Raw genomic sequence first — 10,477 nt, forward strand, 5'->3', positions numbered from 1 at the left:
CAACGACTTTGCAGCCTGCAACGACATAACAACAACAAAAGCAACAACAACAACAATAAAAAAACGACTTTGCAGCCTTCGAGGCGCTGTGAAAGTATCTATGGAAACATGATTATGAATGCAGACGTCATAGTACCTAATGAAGTTCATTACTGTGATCCTTATCGACAGTCTGTGGTTTTGATACATTTGCATAATTTATCTCACGGCCGGGTTCTCATTGTGAACCATGATAAAATCTAAGCTGACGTTTGATTTATTTCATAATGCAATTCGCTTCCGTTGAACTTTTTCAGTTATTTTTACTGTATCTAGGGATTTTATCACAGTAACGTGCTATGCATAATAAATATCCAATGACCCAGACAGTGTGACATTTGATAACGTGACAGAGGGATCTCTTCTTTCTCGCTTCGTGGGATAATATAATACCAAGGTAAAAGTGTCATCTGCTCGTCAGTTGGAATGTGTCATGATGTCAGACATACAATTCCGCAATACTCTGTCCTGTCATGTGGCTGTCTGATAATCAATCAATCAATCAATGCATTCTCCAACCTAGAACCTCTTATAAATGCATTGACAATCCGGCGATGTCTGTGCGATTAATTGCAGACCTAAGAAGTTACGCTATTATATGAATGCAAACTTGAATTGACCATTATACATAGAAAGATCTTCTTCTTCTTTCAACATGATTTGCATAGATATGAATTAAGGTTTTATTCGGCAGCGGTTTGTTTTTTGTTTGTTGAAGAAAAAAATAGAAGAAAAAGCACGCGTCACCGCATCATGTTTGAAGTATGTCTAGAATGAAAAACAACGTTTTTTATTTTTCTTGGCCTAAATGACAGTATTTACTCGGCGACGAACTCTTTGATCAACAGAAAATGAGAAAATGCATGACGAATGTCACAGCACATTAGAAACAACTTACAATTGCAAGCTTCAGGTTCGGCACTCCTACTCGAGAAATTCACTGAGTGTGAAATTTTTCACATGTTTAAATGTGTACTGGATGAACCCTCACAATGTTATTTTTCTGCCGCCTACAGTAACGATAGCCATATCAATCTGTACGAAAGCGACCGTCCGATTACGCAGAGCTGTGCGACATAAAAGTTTTAATCAAAATGGATTTTAGCACGGAAATCGACTTTGCTGCAACATATGCGATACGAATTTGTATTAAAGAATTTACAAAAGTTGAATCAACCGAGTATTACTGATTCGTATTATTTTAACTCGGGGACAATGGTATTTGCCACAAATTTAATAAATCCCCAGCAGCTTTATCGACATTTATTTTAATGTACGTTTTGAGAGATTACATTTTCAAAACAATTTTATTGTCATGCTGTATGCGTTCAGTCGTTTTGATCTTGTGTTGCTCGACGTTTGGCATGTTGATATATAAGATGTCAAGAAAAATATTCTCTCGGCGGTGGCGATACTTTGTCCATCGAATACATCAGTATCGTGCTCCACATTACTTGTGTATACTAAGTATGGTCTTGCCGGAATCAGCGATATCGAGGATAACACGACATGGGCATTTAAAAGACGTGTGATTCCATCGTGTACATTTGAATGACAGCACATCAAGCGCATTTAAACATTTCCCAAAAGGTTTAAACATTGGCCGTCGCTATTGACAGGCACCTGTCAATAGACAGAATCCGGCTATTGACAGGCGCCTGTCAATAGACAAAAGTTGGCTATTGACACGCGGGAGGTTTTTCGCCAAAATTCACAACACTTTAGCCTAACAAACTGCCCAATGCTTGTGAGAATGCCTGATAAAGCCTTTGTACACTAAATGGACAAAGTCGCCGCAATTTTGAGTAATTGTAGACTTTCCCGTGTACGACGTTGCACTAACGCCGCGCCTGTCAATAGCCAATTGCGAGATGTTAACGTTGCTATTGACACGCGGGACGTTTTTCACCTTTACCGTGTACGATGTTGCACCAACGCCGCGCCTGTCAATACTATATCCAAGAGCTTGCTATTGACACGCGGGACTCGATAGCTCTCCAAATTTTAATAGATTTTGTAGCAAAAAACACTGGCCAATGCTCCTTTGAATGTTTTACACAGCCCCTTATTGCACTAAAATACGGACCAGGCGCTGTATACTTTATCTTGTACGGTGTCGTATCAACGCCTGACAGTGGACAGAATCGGGCTATTGACAGGCGGCTGTCAATAGACAAAAGTTGGCTATTGACACGCTAGACTTTCGTGATTTTAGCGAGAGAAACTGCCTCAATCTTATTGGAATTTTTTACTGAGCTATTTGCACGAAAACATTGACTAAGTCGCCGTCGACTTTACCATGCATGGTGTAATGGAACTGTGGCATCTGAGTCGGCGATCGAATGCGATTACACATATTTATCACAGCTTTGAAATTTAAAGGCTTAATCGATATATCGCCTAGTGAAACACTTGACAAGAAATAGAGCTTAACCGTATAAAATTTATTTTTCCTTTTCATTTCCACGTTCGTTTATTTTACTGCATCCCTATTTTCTAAGAATGCATTGCAAGCAAGATTAAATCCAAGTTATTTGTGAACCGATCCATAAAATGTTCATCAGATCAGCTACCTATCTGTAGGCCAAGACACATAATTTGTGAAGTTAACGTGTGAGATTCGCTCACAACTTCCAGATACCTCCAAATGACAAACGTCGCGCTTGGGGTCTCTTCCATGTAAGTGTTCGATTGAGCAATGTTTATAAAAGAATTGAAGTGAAGTGAAGGGGTTATCGCATGCCGGTTCTGTGCCAAGTTTTAGCAGAAGCTCAATTCTATTGTTTGCGAAGGCCGAGCTATAACAATTTATTTGTATTATTATATTATATTTTTAATTATTTAAGTATCTTCCTTTAGGAGATGACCAATAGACTTCGACGATCAAATGAGTTGTCTGCTGATGGCTTTGTTTTGCAAGGTTTTTCCAATTCTTTAGGGGCCAAGCCTATCGGCTAGCCCCTATTGATTTCCTTGGGGTTTTTCTTCACTTCTTCTATGTCAATTCTTTATCTATTCTATTATCTTTATCTATTTGTCTATTCTATTCTTTATGTATTCTATTATCTTATCAATATGATTTGCGAAGAAAATTATTAGCGGTCACGTGACCTTGGCCGCCATATTCAATTTTTCAAAATTTAATTTTAATCCATAAAAATCTTAAACTGCAGAACAACGACACAATTTGAACTGAATTTTTATTCATTTCAGTACTTTCAAGATTGTGAAAGGCGTTTGGTCGTTCATGTTATTTGGTTGCCGTATTGGTAATCGCCAGAAACCCATGATTGGCAGCCACTTATGATAAAAAATCCTTTGTTATGTTATAACCTGTTATGTTATAACCTGTCTAGCTTTGCAAATTGTGCAAGCCATTTGCTTCATCCATTTCTGTGCTTTGTGTTTCACCAGCTTAAACATGTTTGCCTGTAGGGTCTTACCTATTCTATGCTCATTGATTCACGGCAACTCTTGTGGTTTTAATGTATCTAATATGACCGTTACAGACGTTATAGACGTTACAGTTGTGCTGGCAATGTAAACAGGCAGTTCTCGCATATGCTAACACTTTGTGCGTGATTCGCTGTTACTCTACCCATGTAACCATGCGTGATTACAAAGTGTACGGTTAGTTACAGTGCAATAGTATGTAAATCGAGAGAGCTTGACTCTGCTTTCTTCCATACGAAGTGCATGCAATCAGCGAGAGTACAAAGTTTCTTTTTTCTTACTCTGGCTAAAATAAAACTAAGGCCAAGCAAAATAAAAAAGTTTGTTTCTCATCCTCAACCTTTTTTCTGCTCATGAGGAAATAAACTGACAAGGAAAAATAAACGCAAAAATACGCGACGATCAGGAGTGCATAACACAGTGCTATATAACATTCCAATCAGAACTGTACACACATGTCACTATTATATTAAGCTGTTATAACTGTACATTGCTGCACTAAAAGTCGAACTACAGAACAGTTATACTGTTGCTATACAAAATACTAAAGCAACACTGCCATGCATTTAAATCTGCGTGCATTTTTATGTTGTTTTCATATTTTTTTCCGCGTTTTTGCTGATTGAAGAAAAAAAATGGAAAAAAAAAAAACGCCTAACCGCATCATTTTTGCAGTATGTCCAGGATGAGAAACAAAGTTTTTATTTTTCTTTGCCTAAATGACAGTATATAGTTGGCTACGAACTCTATGATCAGCAGAAAAAACGAAAATGCATGAAGAATGTCACAGCATATGAGAAACAACTTACAATAAATGGCAAGTTTTAGGTTCTGCACTCCTACTCGAGAAATTCACTGAATATAAAATGTTTCACATGTTTGAATGTGTAGTCGATAAACCCTCACAGTGTTATTTTCTGCCGCCTACAGTAATGACAGCCATATCCGTCTGTACGAAAGCGACCGTACGATTATACAGAACTGTGCGACATAAGAGGTTTTTAATCAAAATGGATTTAAGCACGGAAATTGACTTTACTGCAACATATGCGATACGCATTTATATTAAAAATTTACAAAAGTTGAATCAACGGAGTATTGCTGATTCGTATTATTCGAACTCGGAACAATAGTATTTGCTACAAATATAATAAATCCCCATCAGCTTTATCGACAGTTATTTTAATGTACGTCTTGAGAGATTGCGTTTTTAAAACAATTTTTTATCGTATTGCTACAGTGCGTTCTCTCGTCCTAATCTTGTATGTTGCTCGACGTTTGGCGTGTTGATATATAAGGTGTTAAGAAAAATATTCTCTCGGCGGTGGCGATATTTTTCCATGGAATACATCAGTATCGTGCTCTACATTACTTGTATATACTAAGTATGGTCTTGCCGGAATCAGCGATATCGAGGATAACACGACATGGGCATTTAAAAGACGTGTGATTCCATAGTGTACATTTGAATGAGCACATCAAGCGCACTTGGTGTGACTTAAACATTTCCCAAAAGGTTTTAATATATACCACAGCTTTGAAAAATGAGAGGCTAAATCGATTTATCGCCTAGTGAAATACCGGACAAGAAATAGAGCTTAAACGTATGAACATTCTTTTTTCCTTTCATTACCACGTTCGTTTATTTTACTGCATCCCTATTTTCTAAGAATGCATTGCAAGCAAGATTAACTCCCAATTATTTGTGGACCGATCCACAAATGTTCTTCAGATCAGCTACCTATCTGTAGGGCATGACATATAATATGTGAAGTCAACGTGTGAGATTCGCTCACAACAGGCAGATGCCTCCCAATGAAAAACGTCGCACTTAGGGTCTCTTCTATGTAAGCGTTCGATTAAGCAATGTTTATAAAAGAATTGAAGTGAATTGAAGGAGTTATCGCATGCCGGTTCTGTGCCAACTTTTAACAGAAGCTACTGTTTGCGAAGGCAGATCTATAATAATTTATCTGATGGGTGGCTGGCTGTGACCCTGCCACCCAGAGGTACAGTCTACAGAGAAATAGCGGCTGCTTGATCAGTGTTTCTCAAGTCGGGCGCGTTCGCGTTCTACATGTACTACTGAAAACGTTGCCTCGAATCTAAACGGAGTGTTTTAGAGGCTAAACCCACGGTTACGTGTGGTTCGATACATAGCGGCCGCTGCGTGGTATGCAGTTTTACTAATAGTATGCACACCCACACGGCGGCCGCTATGTATCGAATCACACACGTGACCGTAGGCTAGCGGCTAGCCATCGTTTTGTTAGGGTAGGACTCCATGGTTTGGGCACTGACTGTCTATAGTTTGGGAGAGGCGGCCCTAAACTGTACAGCGAGGGGATCGCTGGTAGCCAACGTGTATTGTACTAGCGACGGGACCGCCGGCCGCTGGCTTACCATCTCAAGTGTACATTGAGGCACGCCATGAGCGAGGGGACCGCTGGCAGCCGACGAACCACCACGAATGTTTTGTCCACTTGTAACTGTTTAATATAGAATGGGACGTGTCGGTAACTTGGACGTCCATGAGATGATATTGAAGACTAGAAGCTGAGAGTTATCGCTGAAATACCCCAAATATCTTGTCCAACATCCGAGTGTGATGATCCAAAACCCTCTGGCACTGAACTCTAACAATCATGACGTTGAGAATTATTCAATTTACATGCTGGGCTTTTTCTGCGGGGTGTCCCACTCTGTTTTCTTTTCTCGAACTTTTTTTTTCTACTGAGTTTTTTTTTTGGTAACCTCGTTTTGTTTTTTTGCTTTTTTGTAACCTCGTTTTAGTTTTTTTAAACTTGAAGCTGACCTCGTTTTGGTTTCCTTTCATCCTCAACGCCAGCGCGATGATCTCGGTCGACTTTTCAGTTGTGATTCTCTTTTTTTTTTAAGTCAGACCTGATGGTGGTTCGCTTTGTTTTTTGTAGTAGTGGAAGTATTATTTTTGGTTTTGTTTTTAAGCATTTCAATATTTTTTGTATGACTATGTGCTTGATTTTTTTTTGCTTTTTTTACTTATAATCAGCATTCATTGCACCTTTATATCAAATACACGTGTATGTATGTCGATAAGTATGGGAGTGTGGTATTTCCAAATTTTTGCAAATAGTTTATCTTCTCATTACGGTTTAAAGAGTATCTTACAACTAAGTATTATATAACATTCTCCCCTTTTTTGCAATAATAATTCTCTCGTTTATTTTCTTCCGTAATTCCATCGAATTTTTATTTCAATCGAGAAAGACGGTTGCACGTCATCTTTATCTGTACAGACACATTCAAATATTTAATGACACATATTTTCAAATGATTGCTATTTTTATGAAAAAATACATTAATAAAATGCAATGATATGGACGAAAGAACTTTTTTCTTTATTATTCATACACGTTTAAGACTTTATTAAGAAAGAAAATTTGACAGATTATTTTTACTCTATGACGATAAATATTTTTGAAACATTTATCGCGCCGTACGAAACATGTCCGTATTACAAAATGTCCCAGTACATACGTACAATATTTTTTTTTATTAGAGGAATCCTCTTGACATCTCACTATAAATGAGGGAGCAATAAACTTTTTATAAGGAAGAAGACAAATGCACGAATACTGATATCGATGGACGAAAACGAGAGAGAGAGAGGGAGAGAGAGAAAGAGAGAGAGAGGGAGAAGGAGAGAAAGAGAGAGAAAGAGAGACAGACAGACACGACTCTACAGAGTTGTATAATGTTTCGTTGAATATTTTACTATTATCTTTTGTAATAAACCTTAATTCAATGATGTATCTCATTAAGGTTTCAAGACAAGAATTTGACCTTTTTAATCTAACAATTCTCTGGTGTTTAATAAGCTCAGAACGTAACCCGCGTAAATTATACATTTTCTAAGGGCCTAAATATAGGGAAACATTTGGGTAACAACAGTGACACCATTGTTTAAATAATTATCACGTAAAGCTAATTTGCATAACCTTTCAAAAATGGGATTTCCCTATGTTTTGTCTCAATACTTCAAAATATCTTACTCAAACTTGCTGGAATACAAGTTGTCACAACGCTCTTCAAAAGTATGTCTCAGACCTTTTTATACCTTGCTTAGTTTTTTCTTTGAGCACAATTTTAAAGAAATTAACTAGGGTTAAAGTCACTGCTCTGGAAGTTTTCTATTATCTTTATCTATTTATCTATTCTATTCTGTATCTATTCTATTCTATTATCTTATCAATATGATTTGCTAAGAAAATTATTAGTGGTCACGTGACCTTGGCCATCATATTGAATTTTTCAAAATTTAATTTTAATCTATAAACATATTAAACTTCAGAGCAACGACACAATTTGAACTGAAGTTTTACTCATGCCATTACTAAATGTGATTACTTTCAAGATTGTGAAAGGCATTTGATCGGCAAAAAAAACCCCATAATTACCAGCCATTAATATTCAAAATCTTCTTTTCCACAAAAAACACACAATTGTACTGAAATTTTACTCGTATCCTCCTTATTGTTAGTACTTTCAAGCTAACCAATTAAAGACATGTCAATCGGTCACATGGTTTGGCGGCCATATTGGCATTTGTGAAAAATTACAATTTTATTTCCAAAATTCTTCTTCTCCACAAGAAATGTGCCATTTAAACTTAAATTTTATTCGCATTATAATTAGTGTCAGTGCTATCAAGTGTATGAAACACGTATGGATCTGTCATGTGGTTTGCTGCCATATTGGTTTTTGTGAAAAACCTATGATAGCAGGCGAATTATGTTCGAAACTGTTCTTCTCCAAATTCAATATTAATTTTACTGATATCATTATAAGTGTACTTTTGTGTATCTCAAGCACTGTTTAACTGCTTTGGCCCCGTTAAGACTTCAATCTACATAATTCCATTGTTATGTTATGACCTATCTAGCTTTGCAAATTGTGCAAGCCATTCGCTTCATCCATTTCTGTGATTTGTGTTTCACCAGCTTAAACATGTTTGCCAGTTGGGTCTCACCTATTCTATGCTAATTTATTCACGGCAACTCTTGTGGTTTTAATGGATCTAATACGACCTTTACAGACGTTACAGACGTTACAGACGTTATAAACGTGACAGTTGCGCTGACGATGTAAACAGCCAGTCACGCATACGCTGACACTGTGTGCATGATTCACTGTCACTCTAACAATGCGTGATTGCAAAGTGCAAGGTTAGTAACAGTGCAATATGTAAATCGAGAGAGCTTGACCCTGCTTTCTTCCATACGAAGTGCATACCAACAGCGAGAGTTCACGGGCCGTCATACTGGTCCGCGTCAACGGTAACCATATCTCAGTCCCTCGCCTAAGCTTAATTTAAGTTCATGTTACTAAAGAAAATGTTACCAATAAAACAATTTAAATACAAAAAAAAAATCTAAGCTGACGTTTGATTTATTTCATAATGCAATTCGCTTCCTTTGAATTTCCCGATTACTAATACTATATCTAGGGATTTTATCTCAGTTACGTGCCATGCTTAATAAATATCTAATGACCCAGACAGTGTGACATTTGATAACGTGACAGAGGGATCTCTTCTTTCTCGCTTCGTACGCCAATATAATAATAAGGTGAAAGTGATATCAGCTCGTCCGTTACGGATGTGTCATGATGTACATACAATGCCCCAATAGTCTATCCTGTCATGTGGCTTTCTGATAATCAATCAATTAATCAATCGATCGATCAATCAATCAATGCTATGCCAAACCTAGAACCTCCCATAAAATGAATTGAAAAACCGGCGATATCTGTGCGATTAATTGCAGACCTAAAAGGTTACGGTATTGTATGAATGAAAACTTGAATTGACCATAATCCATAGAAAGATCTTCTTCTTCTTTCAACATGATTAGCATGGATATGAATTTTGATTTTTCTGTAGCCGCCATCGCTGTTAATTTTTCAATAAAATATGACAAAAGAACATTTATATTCATACATATGTACTGACAATATTGCTCAGGTTATTGTAAATACGCTTGCCAAAATGGGTTGATACGTAAGATTTGTAAATTATCGCCGGGCCGAGTTGTTCGATCATTAAGTAACAATCGAAGTTTACAGATGCGACGAGAATCCTACACCAGCTCGAAGAGGAAATAACAATACTGATTTTTTTCGCATTTATTCCAATCACCAAAGAACCATGTCGGATCATAATATACAGAAACAAAACATGTCATACAACGATTACAACGTGGACCTAATTTTTATACTGACCTCAACGACTAACAGTTACTGTTACTTTTTTAAATGAATGCCTATAGCGTATAAAATAATATGGAGCTGGTATTTTAGCGGTAAATTAGCAGTGAACGACTTTAGTACATCGCCTCAAATCGAACGATGACTTGGCACGACCTTTGCCTTTGTACAGCATCAAGCACAGCCGAGAAGAATCTTTAGTGGTACGATAGCAGTGAATGTTTTAGGCTGTTCGATCGCTTGCCGGGCCTTGTCGAAAAAAGCGAACAACATGTGTATGTCCTGTCCTGCGCGCGATCTCTTTTAAAGATAAATTTTATTAATCAAAGTGCAATCTGAAATTTTTGAAAAACCGACCGCCTTGTAGTGACTGAGAGGGATGAACCACACCGTTCGCGAGTTCATATGACGATAGTTGCTTGTCTTTAGCATAGTCATTTACGAGCTACACGCTTCGTCAACGGCAAAACAAACCCTTACATCGTACACTGCCATCGCGCGAGCAAAATGAAAGTTTTCCAAGCGCCTCCACTGTTGCAGTAACTGGGAAAGATTTTGTTTGTCAAGATGCAGTCATTTGTTCCGTTTGGAGTTCAAATTTTCATTGATGTCTATTTTTTTTTTTAACAATGATTCTGAGGGATTCATTGCAATAGAAGATTCCATTCAAATGCAGCTCAAACAAGCGCCGTGCAAACTCCCTGTATGCGCTTGAGAATATACCAGCTCAGAGTCGCCT

This window comes from Ptychodera flava, chromosome 17 (genome assembly GCF_041260155.1).
Source record: "Ptychodera flava strain L36383 chromosome 17, AS_Pfla_20210202, whole genome shotgun sequence".
NCBI classification, from domain to species: domain Eukaryota; kingdom Metazoa; phylum Hemichordata; class Enteropneusta; family Ptychoderidae; genus Ptychodera; species Ptychodera flava.